The sequence below is a fragment of the Schistocerca gregaria genome, chromosome X (genome assembly GCF_023897955.1).
Source record: "Schistocerca gregaria isolate iqSchGreg1 chromosome X, iqSchGreg1.2, whole genome shotgun sequence".
In the NCBI taxonomy this organism is placed as follows: Eukaryota; Metazoa; Arthropoda; class Insecta; order Orthoptera; family Acrididae; genus Schistocerca; species Schistocerca gregaria.
In genome coordinates this window covers 777,282,553-777,298,109 of record NC_064931.1, presented here as the reverse complement: position 1 = coordinate 777,298,109, position 15,557 = coordinate 777,282,553, and the positions used below count along the sequence as shown (strand labels likewise).

Sequence of the window (15,557 nt, the reverse complement as noted above, 5' to 3'; positions counted from 1 at the left end):
ATCAGCAGATTTTTACGATTTCACCGTCATGCCTTTATCAAGTTTCGGGGGAACAGTAAAATTACCATTCCATCTGCATTGACAAAATATAGTCTTAAATCGAAGTCGGCTCCACGTTCAGGAATTTAGGATGGGAAGAGGGGGATGCAGATTAAGTAATCCCGCATTGCCACTCTGTAAGAGCAAATGAGTTATGACTGAAGAGATATTTCATTTAACTCAAGACATCGCCTATTCTCCCGCTCCTGATCAAATTCTTGTGTTCGAAATTATTTCAATTATCAGGATTCTAAGCAGCTACGTCTGAGTCCAGCGTTTCCGCACATGTGCGTTAACATACTCTGCCACGGAAGCGACGGTGTCTTGTATCCTTGTTTTGTCATAGAAAGCTGTAGTCCTAGTGCTTTATTCCACCATTTATCGGCACTGATTGTAACGTCACAGACATTTATATTCTACTTGAATGAAAACTTCAGAGACAGAGAAAAGCCTATAATGCTATTTATCGGTCCCCAGGCTTTATGGGGTCTGATGGAACGTGGTTATGTCTGAAGTATAAAAACTTCAGAGCTACAATAGCATTGTAAAGATTCTGTTATCCCCTAAAAATAAATTTATGTAATGTTAGATGTTTCGTACTTAGGATTATGACTATACCATATTTCCATTGCAGTCTTCTGTAGAATAAACGAAACTATCAGTAACCTTTAGTGACTACATCTACATACACACTCCGCAATCTACCATACGGTGCGTGGCGGAGGGTGCCTCGTACCACAACTAGCACCTTCTCTCCCTATTCCACTCCCAAACAGAATGAGAGAAAAATGACTGTCTATATGCCTCAGTACGAGCCCTAATCTCTCTTATCTTCGTGGTCTTTCCGCGAAATGTAAGTTGGCGGCAGTAAAATTGTACTGCAGTCAGCCTCAAATGCTGGTTCCCTAAATTTCCTCAGTAGCGATTCACAAAAAGAACGCCTCTTTTCCTCTAGAGACTCCCACCCGAGTTCCTGAAGCATTTCCATATCACTCGCGTGATGATCAAACCTACCAGTAACAAATCTAGCAGCCCGCCTCTGAACTGCTTCTATGTCCTCCCTCAATCCGACCTGATAGGGATCCCAAACGCTGGAGCAAGAATAGGTCGTATTAGTGTTTTATAAGCGGTGTTCTTTACAGATGAACCACATCTTCCCAAAATTCTACCAATGAACCGAAGACGACTATCCGCCTTCCCCACAAATGTCATTACATGCTTGTCCCACTTCATATCGCCCAAATATTTAATCGACGTGACTGTGTCAAGCGCTACACTACTAATGGAGTATTCAAACATTACAGGATTCTTTTTCCTATTCGTCTACATTAATTTACATTTATCTATATTTAGTGTTAATTGCCATTCTTTACACCAACCACAAATCCTATCCAAGTCATCTTGTATCCTCCTGCAGTCACTCAATGACGACACCTTCCCGTGCACCACAGCATGATCAGTAAACAGCCGCAGATTGCTATCCATCCTATCCAAAAGATCATTTATGTAGATAGAAAACAACAGCGGACCTACCACACTTCCCTGGGGCACTCCAGATGATACCCTCACCTCCGATGAACACTCACCATCGAGGACAACGTACTGGGTTCTATTACTTAAGAAGTCTTTGAGCCACTCACATACTTGGGACCCAATCCCATATGCTCGTACCTTAGTTAGGAATCTCGAGTCAAACGCTTTCCCGAGGTCAAGGAATATGGCATCCGACAGATACCCTTCATCCATGGTTCGCAAGATATCATGTGAAAAAAGGGCGAGTTGCGTTTCACAGGAGCGATGCTTTCTAAAGCCGTGCTAATGCATGGACAGCCACTTCTCTGTCTCAAGGATATTCATTATATTCGAACTGAGAATATGTTCGAGAATCCTGCAACAAAAAGATGTTAAGGATATTGGTCTGTAATTTTGAGGATCCGTCCTTCTACCCCTTCTTATATACAGGCGTCACCTGCGCTTTTTTCCAGTCGCTCGGGACTTTACGTTTTACGCTGCCGATCTTTTACTTTCCCCGACGAGCTGTAGGACAGGCATCTCTTGAGTAGGAGGGGGAGGGGGGAGGAGAAAGTAATTATGAGTGCCCCTGATTAGCTGTCTTCTGTCAACGAGTTTTCTATATTTTTTAAATATTGGAAGAGAGTTGCATAAATGACGACTGCAACGGCAATGGAAGGCTACAGAGGTACGACGAAGGAAAAGCTACTGTTTATCAATATATAAGACTGGAAGTCTCACGGCATGGCTGGCTGCTTAGTGCGCTTGACATCAAGGTCATTAGCACCTTTACTAAAATATTTTAAGATGAATTTGGTTAATGTGAACAGAAATCGGGTACACCCAGTCTACCTTCACTCATTCTCACACATCCCTACACAATCACTCAACTTGTAATAATTGCTTGAAACAGTGAAATCCATCAGGTGATTTGTTTTACTGCTCACCATTTCCGTTAAACCCGCTGGAACACGAAAACCTTCTGCTTATTCATCTCTGGAACGGCAGGCTGAACCGCCACAGCCTTCTGGGCCGCCACCGTCTGGCGAACACAAGCCGCATTCGTTGGTCCGTGGAGAACTCTTCCCTCAAAGGGAAACCGTTTCACCGGAGCCATCTCTGCGCTGCGGTAGCTACATTTCCTCCGGCCGTGGCTTACGAAAACTGGCTTTTCAACACGCGCGTTTGCTGACACAGCTGGATTAATCGACAGGCAGTTAAGAGCCGCACAAACAAACTGGCACATCTCTGCAGCTAGGACTAAGCAAGATTGATGGCGGGAAACGAGGAAAGAAAACGCAAAGCCGTTAAGCATACGTAGTTCACTTCTCAAGAAGTAAAGGAAAAAAACAGACCTTATTGGCACCCTATTGTACACATCATTTCATCTGCCATTAATCTTAAATCTGCTGCGCACTTTTGACACTGACATTCAGTTTGCCTCTGCTGGTTTGTTTCCTTGACAGGTTCGTCGCATCTCTTTCTGCCATAACGAAGTGGCAGTGTTTTCTTCGTTTTGGTTAATATTATGCTTTTTTTCTTCGAATCCATTCTGTGTAGTGGTAGGCAAACGAAGCGTCTGAAATGGAAAAATGGGGAATCAAATTGACCAATGTCAGGTCTGTTTCTTATAAAAACAAAGATTTCATTGTTTGGAAGTTACCGGAATAATTTAGAAAAACTTGGTGAGTTGACGGAAAATTGAATTGCTTCAAACAGCTCCTGATAGCTATCTATATGAAGTGTCACAAAGTTCATCTTTTCAAGGTTTAGCTATTCTACGTCTAAAAAGTTTCTTTGGTGTAGAAATTGTGAAATTCTTTCTTCCATCTTTAAAAAATTGAATATCAAATTACGGCATTAACTGAAACTTCTCTGCTTTCTGTTGGTCTGTACACCCAGGCGACAGAAGTCATTTGATAGCTATATGCACATGTGCATGTCCATGTCCAGTTGGTGGTGGTATCGCGTACTCAAGGTGTACAAGGGCAGTGCTTCTGCGGAATTGTCAATTGTATTCAGGTAATCGTCTGAAAAAGTTTCCACGTGATTATGGTTACACGAGAAGAATTAACAGACTTTGAAAGCATAATGGTAGTTGAAGCTAGCTGCATGGGATATTCCATTTCGGAAATCGTTAGAGAATTCAGTATTCCGCGAGCCACAGTGTCAATAGTGTGCCGAGAATACCTAATTTCAAGCATTACTTCTCACCAAGCACCACGCAGTGGCCGACAGGCGTTCACTTAACGACCGAGAACAGCGGCGTTTGCATAGGGTTGTCAGTGCTAACAACAAGCAACACTCCGTGAAGTAACAGTAGAAATCAATATAGAACGCGTACAACGAACTTACCCGTTAGGACGGTGCGGCGAATGGGTTATGGCAACAGACGACCGACGCGAGTGCCTTTGCTAACAGCACGCATCTCGTCGCCTGCAACGCCTCTTCTCGTATCGTCACCATATCGGTATGCCCTGGACTACTATGAAACTGTTGCCCTGTCAGATGAGTCCAGATTTCAGTTGTTAAGTGCTGACGGTAGGGTTCCAATGTAGCGCCGACCCCACGAAGCCAGAAGTCATGGACCCAAGTTGTTAACAAGGCAATGTGCGAGCTGGTGGTGGCTCCATAAAGGTGTGGGCTGTGTTTGCATGGAACGGACTGGGTTCTCTGGATGTTCGGCTACTTTGAGACGATTTGCAGCCATTCAATGACGACATGTTCCCACACAACGATGGAATTTTTTTAGCGACGACAATGTGCCATGTCTCCAGGCCACACGTGTTCGCGACTGGTTTGAAGAACATTCTTGACCGTTCGTGCGAATGGTTTGGCCACCCAGATAACAGGACATGAATCCCATCGAACACTGACATAATCGGGAGATCTGTAGGTGCACAAAACCCGGTACCTGCAGCACTTTCGCTATTATGGACGGCTATAGAGGCAGCATGGCTCTGTATTGCCGCTGAGGACGATACGAATGTAAACCTATTTGATGCTTTCTGTACACCACTTAAAAATTGAAAACAAAAACCGGACTAACGATTTGTCTAAAAGTAAAAAATAAAATGGAGAAGATAAAACATTTGATGCATCTTATTTGCTGTACACGATCTAGTGCATCATTCAAAGGCGTGTAGATGTCTCTCTTGTCAATTTTCAAAATGGCTCTGAGCACTATGGGACTTAACTTCTAAGGTCATCAGTCCCCTAGAACTTAGAACTACTTAAACCTAACTAATCTAAGGACATCACACACATCCATGCCGCAGGATTCGAACCTGCGACCGTAGCGGTCGCGCGGTTCCAGCCTGTAGCGCCTAGAACAGCTCGGCCACCCCGGCCGGCTTTTATCAATTTTACTTCCAACTTTTATACAAATCATTACTCTTTCGAAAACATCTTTTCTCTTGGTTTAGAAGCATGATAACGTAGAACATGTGAATAATTTACGTAGCTTACTTTGGATTAGACGGCCGGAGTGACCGAGCGGTTATAGGCGCTACAGTCTGGAAATGCGCCACGGCTTCGGTCGCAGGTTCGAATCCTGCCTCGGGCATGGATGTGTGTGATGTCCTTAGGTTAGTTAGGTTTAAGTAGTCCTAAGTTCTAGGGGACTGATAATCTCAGCCGTTAAGTCCCATAGTGCTCCGAGCCTTTTGAACCTTTTTTTTTTCTTTTACTTTGGATTGCTTATCCCGTAGATGAAATAACTGTGTGGTTCAATATCCGGGTACAAGTCTTTCGATTGAACGCCACTTCGGCGACCTAGGTGTCCCTAACCTACCACCGTTATCCAATCAGGGAAAGGATACCTACCAATTTAAAATGGAATGCTACTCACGAGTCGTTCCGGATGGATTCTCATATCGTTGAGAACTGAAAGCTAGACTAAAGGCAAACAAAAACCGGGACACTATCTCTGTTTCGAAGCAAGCCCTTTATCACTACACCACCAGGCCCGAGGTTTATCCTGCCATTACAAAGACTATTGGTTATCGCCTTGCCGAGCCTAAAAAACTGTTGCCATTTTTCCGCACTCATTTTTTTAAACACCATCTTCTGCAAAAAGCAGTTTTCCATATTATTATTATTATTATTATTATTTACTTACCCATGTTTCGGTTCTGTGTTGTATCTTCAGTAAGAGTCTCTTTCTGAAAGTTTTACTTTCGATTGAATGGCTGGCCCGCTTTTGAGCGTTTCTTAGCCTTAAGCCGTGTCATTTTTCGTCATATTTTACTTTCTTTGTGTATTTTGTGGTTTTAACTAGCCATATTGTTTTCTAAACTTTTTCCCACTTCATAATCTGAAGTTTTCCTGCACAGAACTTCATTTTGATGAACTTATATAGCCACATTCATAGATATTAACAACTTAACCGTAAAGTTTTGTTTTGGGGAAAGAGGTCTGTTTACCAGATACACAAACGTCCTCATCGATCTGTTGTGGTAACAAACTAAAATATGGATGAGTGAAGATTTTATCAGAACCGCGACCTCGTTTACATTTAATTACCCAAATGTGTTGTCTGTAGCTGCGTGTCCGCTGCCATCCTTGCTCGCTACCGTTAATTCCGCTACGCGGCCAAAATTACGCTTTGAGCATCCCGCTTCGACTTTCCTCATTTCGTAAATGCCTCGTGAACGATTAGTACATCTAAGTGCGCAAACACTTAGGAAAGAGAATTAGCGAACAGACTGCGAAACGAAACAAAGATGTAGAAAGTTTTAAGGGGATGCGCCAGATTTTTAAAAATTATTTTCCCTTTTCTTCTCATACCCTAATTTCCACTTTTGGACGTAGACGCACTCTGTCCGTTCTTTGGTCTTACTCCTGTCCCACTTGGAATACATTAATTTTGGACGGAAAACTATTCTTTTTTCGTATATTGTGTGGTAATTGTAAATCGCAAAACTTTTTTGTAGATTCAGTCCATTACACGGTCCTTTGTGTCCTCCTCCTGCTTCAATAAACTTCAGATTTTTTTCTGAAGTCTCTTAGTTTTACTGATAAGGCCATCGATCTTTTTATCTACTTTTATAACTTCGCTTTGAATGTTTGTTCTGCCTCATTTCTTGTTTCCTTCTTTGTCCAAAATGATAACACATTGATGTTTCTCCTGTTGTTATCCGTATAATTGTTCAATTTTTTGATTTAATTTTACTACCAATCATTTTGACATAAGTGAATTTTTTGATGTATGATTTCTCTTTTACATTATTTCCCTTATTCTTGAGTGAGATGAATTGGTGGAAAATGGTGTTCTGTCACGAGAAAATTGTTAAACTTCGTACAGCGCGAATTCGGGGGGGGGGGGGGGGGTGGAAGGAAACAGTGTGGATGTTCCTCCAAAGTATCTGATGAATTTATCATTCTTCATATTTTATACAACGGAGAACTGAACTTCGTCACAGACCACTTCGTCCGAGATGCACAAGATTGTGTGAATGTTGTGTAATAAACATTAGCACAAGTTGGAGCTTCTTAGTCGGTTTTTAAGTTGACCTACCTTATTTCTATAGTTACACTATAGTTTATTAGTTCGTCTATAAAGTTAGAACACCTCTTCGAAATTACTAAGGTAACTAAAGTATACTTATTAATTTGACGCGGATTCAAATTTTTGACTTTATAGAGCATATGCATCACTTTAAATTATTGGATTTTGTTAAGTCATGCATTGCAGAATATATGTACGACACAAATAAGAACTCCTAACGACGGAAGAAACTGCGAAGAGTCCACCCGAAGATTCGATTACATAACATCTTGACGGTCGATTTTGTCCTACTTTGTTCACATGCCTACGTGTTTCTTCGTTTTTTTTTTTTTTTTTTTTTTTTGCTTCCTCCGAAGTCCAATAGCTGAATATTTGGTGAAACAATACAGAAAATACAACAGCTAACGAGGTAAAATGTACGAAACGAAAACAAGGATGACATCGCGTTTGCCATTAGTGTCACCCCCAAAACGAACGAGCTGGAGGCTGTAAAATGAAAATCGCTGAAGGGATCGTAAGGCCATTGACTAAGGAAGCAGATGTGTTCCGTGTAAGACTGCCGAAGCCGCGAAGTCGCTGCTAGAGGGACATGGACACGTGGATGCGCCGATCATCCATCGCACTGTCGTGCTGAAAACAGAAATGGAGGCTTCAAAAGAAGAGGGAACGGGTGTAGTGCATTTAATGACAGTGGAAGGCGTACCGACACCGGGAATTCATCAAAGAATGGCGCAAGCGTACGAAGAACTGTATGTAGACTGCAAGGGCAAAGTAGCGTCGGAGAAGGGCTAGAAGACCCCGAGGGGTAGCTTCAACTGCCTAATTGGAAAGGTTTTCCCTATCCTTCGCGCCCGTATGCACGTTTCCATCGGGAAATGAACTGTGTATGTAAGTTTAACTTGTGTGTAGGTGACGTGTTTGTATTGTATAGTGTCGTGTTGGAAATTAGAGAAGAGAAAAAGGAGATTAAACCCAGTGTCTGCACATAGTCTACTCCCCGCGAATAGCACCAAGAGGTACCGGACTTGACATCCCCAACCCACGTACAAATCACCATCAACCGTGTCACATGCCTTCACTCCATTAGAGAGTGCGGAGAAGTTTGGCAGGACATGTGCTCAAGAACTCGACGCAACCACCCCGGTCAAATTCCGGCAGTGAAATTTCAGTCATTATCGGGATTCGAACCTGTTTACCTCTGAGGCGAGCACCACTAGGGAAACGTGCATTGGCTACGCAGGCGGGTGTTGCAAGGGTCAAGTCGTGGCGCAAGAGGGTCAAGGAAGGACGGCTATCGTTGGTCGATGACGCACGATCTGGAACGCCACACCGCATTACCGATACCATTGTACAGCAGGTGGATGTCCTCATTATTGAATACCGGCGAGTTAGACGTCATCAGGTACCCCAGGGGTCGGAATGAGCACTGGAATTGCAACTGACTACCGATTATTCTCCAGACACTTTTGCCATTCTTCGATGAATATCCTTTCTCCGCAATACTTCCACTGTGAGGAAACGCACTACACCCCTTTGCTCTTCTTTTGAAGTCATGATTTCTGTTTTCAGCACTAATGAGTGCAAAAACTGGCTCTGAGCATTATGGGACGTAACATCTGAGGTTATCAGTCTCCTAGAACTTAGAACTACTTAAACCGAACTAGCTTAAGGACATCACACACATCCATGCCCGAGGCAGGATTCGAACCTGCGACCGGGGCGCCTAGAACCGCTCGGCCACTCCGGCCGGCACTAATGAGTGCACTTAACTTTCGGCGCCTGCATGTAATCGCTCTGTAGTCACTAGGGTGACCAACATTTGAAATGGTTTTAAGGGAGATGACAAACATTTGTTCACGATTATAAGGGAGATCCATCCGCAATACATTTCAGCTGCACAACTACATCGCATTTTCTCTAAATGGGTGACAGTGGGTATACAGATATATAAAAAAACTGCCATCGATATATTCGGAGGTAATTCCACGAAGCAAGAGAAAGTTTTTAGAGTGGGGAAGTGTGTAGTGAGACTCGTTCCTGATGTGCATTCAAGCACAGCATGCTGAAACCTATTCAAAGAATTGGTTATACTAACTACAGCTTCTTTGAATTACTAATAGTACTTGCTGGGATTAATTTTTGTTACAGTGATTACTGACTAAATATACGAGAGAAAAAGGCAGAGAATAAGGGAGAGAATAAGGGAGCCGGGAGGATTAAAAAATGCAATAATACGGAAGATCCCGGGAAATACAGGACAGATGGTCACCCTCAACGTCACATGATTGTGAACTTATGTCCCTCTAAAGGCGACTTTGTAGCCTCGGCGCTCTTGCAGGGACCACACCACCTTCCACACGCAACTGTATTACGATCCCTTCTCTGGTTTTCATTTTAAAGCCTCAGGCTCGTTTCTTTTCGAATGACCCCAATATTTCTGCGATGATACTAAACGGTATATTAATATGTAGTCTGAGAGGCAGGAGGATAAAAGATATCGCCTTAGTTCTTTCACAACCCAACAAGGGAACGTTTGTCTTTGATGCAATGTCCATAAAGCATTAGTCTGCTTTGAATACTTGACAAATATGCAAGAAGAGACGAATGCAGCTTACTCGTCGCTTTTATCAAAGATGTCGGATGCCGACTGCCAAACGTTGGTTCACTGACAAAAATTAAGATCGGATAATGCAAGACGATAATGATCCTTGGAGCACCGCAATAGGTTTTGCAGCGAATGGAAAACGGACGAAGCTGTACAGGTACTGCATTGGCCCTCGCAGTCACCTGACACTAATCCTATTGAAAATGTGTAATCTTACACCAAAAAAGTTACAAGAGAAATTTATCTTCACTTCGGAACAGCTGTCAACGCAAATTCGACGCATTTTGAGGTCTCTTCCACGTAAATACACGGGAAACTGTTTCAAGCATGCCTCGGCGATGCCAAGAAATTATAGACGTTGCGGGTGACCGGATGTATCATTAACTGTAATTGCATTTTCTTTTGTTCACATGATGTATGTATGTTTTAGTTTGTTGTCAAATACATTTTTCTACGGTTTAACCCGATCACGATCTACATCTACATGATTACTCTGCAATTCACATTTAAGTGCTTGGCAGAGGGTTCATCGAACCACAATCACACTATCTCTCAACCATTCCGCTCCCGAACAGCGCGCTGGAAAACCTAAACCTTTCTGTTAGAGCTGTCATTTCCCTTATTTTATTTTGTTTATCATTCCTACCTATGTAGGTTGGGCTCAACAAAATATTTTCGCATTCGGAAGAGAAAGTTGGTGACTGAAATTTCGTAAATAGATCTCGCCGCGACGAAAAATGTCTTTGCTTTAATGACTTCCATCCCAACTTGCGTATCATATCTGCCACACTCTCCCCTATTACGTGATAATACGAAACGAGCTGCCCTTTTTTTGCACCCTTTCGATGTCCTCCGTCAATCCCATCTGGTAAGGATCCCACACCGCGCAGCAATATTCTAACACAGGACGAACGAGTGTAGTGTAAGCTGTCTCTTTAGTGGACTTGTTGCATCTTCTAAGTGTCCTGCCAATGAAACGCAACCTTTGGCTCGCCTTCCCGACAATATTATCTATGTGGTGTTTCCAACTGAAGTTGTTCGTAATTTTAACACCCAGGTACTTAGTTGAATTGACAGCCTTGCTAATTTTACTATTTATCGAGTAATCGAATTCCAACGGATTTCTTTTGGAAATCATGTGGATCACCTCACACTTTTCGTTATTTAGCGTCAACTGCCACCTACCACACCATACAGCAATCTTTTCTAAATCGCTTTGCAACTCATATTGGTGTTCGGATGACCTTACTAGACGGTATATTACAGCATTATCTGCAACAACCTAAGGGAACTGCTCAGATTGTCACCCAGCTCATTTTTAAAGATCAGGAACAGCAGAGGTCCCAGGACGCTTCCCTGGGGAACACCTGATATCACTTCAGTTTTACTCGATGATTTGCCGACTATTACCACGAACTGCGACCTTCCTGACAGGAAATCACGAATCCAGTCGCACAACTGAGACCATACCCCGTAGGCCCGCAGCTTGATTAGACTGTAGCTTAAAATTTATGCTAAGGTAACTGCGGGAGAGTTTAGGAACTTTTATGTGTGTTGGGTAACGTACCATGAAACATTGGCCATTGCTAGTCTGTATCTTCTGTTTCAGTATTTACGTAGTGACGGAGAAACCTGAGAAAAATGAGCGTCCCAGTTGCAGAAAGGCATACAAATTTTTTGCTATTACCTATGAACATGTAATTCTTGTCTAAAAACGATACATCAGAAGGTGAGAAAACTTACAAATAAAAATGTTTATGTTCTGGATTGGAAAGAAACATTACAGACGGATGAAGACTCAGAAGTAAATAGGTCAAAAGCTAGCAGCAATAGCTAGGAAACAAATTAAGAATACAAGAACCTGTCTTTGGGAAGGAAAACCTATGACAAGACAGCTGGTTTACGTTTCGTGTATTATCAGTTTATAAAAAACAAGGCAGATATAGTTCTTTAATTCATCTCTTGGAAAGTTACTCATGATTAAGGAGTGCGGGCATTAAACAAAAATTGAAAGCAAGAATAGATGTACTGACAGCAGCATAACATCACAAAATAAAAATCGGGATGGATTAATTTTGCAGAAGACTGTGTAAAAGACTGGTTCACTCACTAGAGGAAAAGCAGCTGTAACGGTGTGGCCGAGCGAAAAAGGTTACCTGAAGGAAGATTACATCCAACGAAGAGCTTTGTGCAGGAACCCGACCAGAAAACCATTTCTCGGGGAAGGGGCTTATTACATCGTATCATCATGACGAAAGTTCTCCTTACTCTTTAATATTGGAATGTACGGCCCCTTCACAGCTTCCTTATCGTCGAAAGAAACGTTCAGGCTTTATCAACGACCTGCACTTTATTGAAGAATCAAAACAGACACGAGTGAGTGCTCTTGACTGATAAAACGTGGGAATAGAATCTCAACAGTGCATCAAGTGGAAAAATAATTGACAATTATATGTTCGTTGGCGCACCAGATACTTATCTCCATAAACGTGTTCGTAGTGATGTGATACATGTACGAGTAATATCATTACGATTTACCTGGCCTTAACGTAACTTTAAATTTATACCCGTGTACTGAAATACTGAGACAAGGAAGTCTTTTCTTGAAAGACGTTTTTAATTGTGACCATAAAACAGAGAGGTTACATATCTGAAGCAATGTTTCCACAGTATATATACCTTTTACCGTATTACAGTGGTCTCTGAGTATACTTGGTGTCCGACATTATCTAAAAATTAACATCTCCCCTGTTGTCGAGGAAGAAAACTAAGGCCATACAGTTACCAGAAGGCAGAAAAAATTAGTGGTGTCTTTCTCCAAGTCAATAAGACGAAAATTTGTAGTTTTACAAATAGCAGTGGTAATATTCTGAATAAACATCCGGAATGCATATACGACTCTTATGACTACCTCTTGAGTTGAGAAAAAACACTAAAATTTGTGGAACTTACCAGCAACTAATGTCCACAGAAAAATGTCCTCGCGTGTTTCGGCGCCTGACAGCACCTTTATTTCCGTCCTTTCTAACGCGTATTTTTATCGCAACCCCTCTAACTGTAGTCCACGAGAAACCCATAAAGTGGAAGCTCGAGTGTCTAGTAGCAATTTACTGCTAAGGCTAGTTTTATGTCTTTCTTGCTTGCTTCACTTCAAGAACGTCCTGAACGACCAATTAAGTTTCATCACCAGCCTTCCCATATTTAGAGCAACAGTCTAGCAGACATACGCACTTGTGGTAAAATGAGACACTACAATCATCAGCTTCAATTCGAATTTGGTCTGTTTTAATTAGTTGACTCACAGTTAAAGAACAAGCATTTTTATTATCTAGTTTGAACGATGATGCAAAGCTGTTTTGTTTTTCAAAGAACTTCTCCTGCATTACAACGCTATTTTCGTGTTTCGTTACCAATACGTATTTCGAAATTGTGCCTCTGCGCCTTTCTCGTTTTCGTTGATGTTCTCTGGGCCTAAATCTATAACAAGCGTTTGTACTTTTTTGTTCTTGCTTAACTGAAGCTCTGATAATTTAAGTCCCAAAAATGTTGTCTCAAAAATGTTTCTTTGCTCAGAAAGTAGTAGTTTTTCTATATTTTCTTCAGATGGCAGCAGTGATGGATGACTACCGGCATCTGAAAAATTCTACAGAAAATACTTTTTAAGCCATTTAACCTAGCGTTTTCGATTATTGCTGACGACATGTCGTCTAAACAGCAGGCCACTCTGTATAACCCATACTTTAAATTAATGAAGCTCCAGGGGATCTCTCAACAAATTAAATAGGCGAGTTTTAAATTTCGGCCTAAAACAGAAAACCAAAATTGTGTACAAAATTTTACAATAGTAAAATTAGCCGTATAAAACGAAATGTGTCTCTAAACGGGTATGAGTAAATAAAAAGAAATAAAAGCAACACTTTTGCGGTAGTTGGTGATTTTTCAGATGAAATATAATTCGCGATCAAAGGAAAAAGGTTACAGGAGCACACTCAGCCATATTCTGTACATAGTGTCAGGGTCCTCTCCTGACGTTTCCCGCTTATCTTCCATCAAATTGTGTATCGTGAGCAACATTTTTCAACATCAGAGGCACTTTAATTCATAATTTGGATCCCACATGAAATAATCGTGATAATGATACAGGTCACTCATCATACAAAGAAGAGATCATTTATTCAGTTAGGTTATACTGGACACACTGTCTCAAGTTCGAGTTTAACAATAAATTATAGCGACATAGTACGTATAAGCAGTCAGAATTTTCGCATTTATTGGCGGGTTTTATATCTGGATAATAACGTACATTTAACATGTGTCTGTTGTATAAAAGCATCTGACGTTCGTAGAGGTCTATGTCAATCGTTGAGGTATCGGGAATCTAACTAAGGGCTTAGTTCGTGGGGCGAAATGGAAGCCTTTTCTAACGGGCGTTTTTTAGATTGATGGTTCACGCCATGTGTGTATTTGTTAGATGGCTGTGATGCGGAGTAGTATGACCTGGACCGACTGCAATGATTTTAGGTGCTAACCTTGCTACTTTTCCCACACATATCACAATAATACAGAATTGCACCCTATGTTTTGTATATGCACGCAGCATAATAAGTGCTATTGAAGCAACGAGACTTGTTGAAACTCACTAATCATGGAATTGAGGAACGCCCATTTGGAACATATCAGTTCGCACAAGTGTGTCGGGTTATATGGATTCTAATAGAATCGTCCACCGAGTTAGGCTAGGAAATTTCCCTTGATAGCACAGTACTTTAACTATGGATAGGCTCCATTTTAGATCGGCTTCCCTGTTACGATATTAGGTTTCTGTAGCTCTGCGCCATCTCTTCGGCACCAAGTTGGTTCTCCAAGACAACTTCACACTGGAAATGTATCTTACATACATGCTACGTGGTTTAATAACAGCTGATCGTGATCCTGTTTAAAGTTTTGACCTCAAATAAAAATAAGATGGAGCATTACCCGCAAAAATTTGCAGCAATTTACAATGTATATAACTGTGCGAACAGCTACGAAGCGTTATGTTCAAGATCTTGAAATGGCATAGAATAAGCAGGCAAGAAAACTGGAGGAAGTGATTCATAACCCCCATTTCAAGAAATAATTTTGGTGATCCACTGGTCTACAGACACTAAAATCTTCACTTTATCTGTTCTCTAACGCGAATTCTTTACAGACGAATGGAAAAACTGGTAGAAGCGTACCTCGGGGAAGATCAGTTTGGATTCCATAGAACTATTGGAACACGTCAGGCAATACTGACCCTACGACTTATCTTAGAAGAAAGATTAAGGAAAGGCAAGCGTACGTTTCTAGCATTTGTAGACTTAGAGAAAGCTTTTGACAATGTTGACTGGAATACTCTCTTTCAAATTCTGAAGGTGGCAGGGGTAAAATACAGTTAGCGAAAGACTATTTACAATTTGTATATAAACCAGATGGCAGTTATAAGAGTCGAGGGACATGAAAGGGAAGCAGTGGTTGGGAAGGGAGTGAGACAGAGTTGTCGCCTCTCCCCAGTGTTATTCAATTTGTATATTGAACAAGCAGTGAAGGAAACAAAAGAAAAATTCGGAGTAGGTATTAAAATCCATGGAGAAGAAATAAAAACGCTGAGGCTCGCCGATGAAAGTGTAATTCTATCAGAGACAGCAAAGGACTTTGAAGAGCAGTTGATCAGAATGGACAGTGTCTTGAAAGGAGGATATAAGATGAACATCAACCAAAGCAAAACGAGAATAATGGAATGTAGTCTAATAAAATCGGATGATGCTGAGGGAATGAGATTAGGAAATGAGACGCTTAAAGTAGTAAAGGAGTTTTGCTATTTGGGGAGCGAAATACCTGCTGATGGTCGAAGTAGAGAGGATATAAAAT

At 41.5% G+C, this 15,557-nt stretch overlaps 1 protein-coding gene across 1 annotated transcript in view; it reads right to left on the bottom strand.

Moving 5' to 3' along the window:
- LOC126299538 (uncharacterized) overlaps positions 1 to 15,557 on the bottom strand; it is a 462,448-nt gene that overhangs the window by 321,129 nt on the left and 125,762 nt on the right.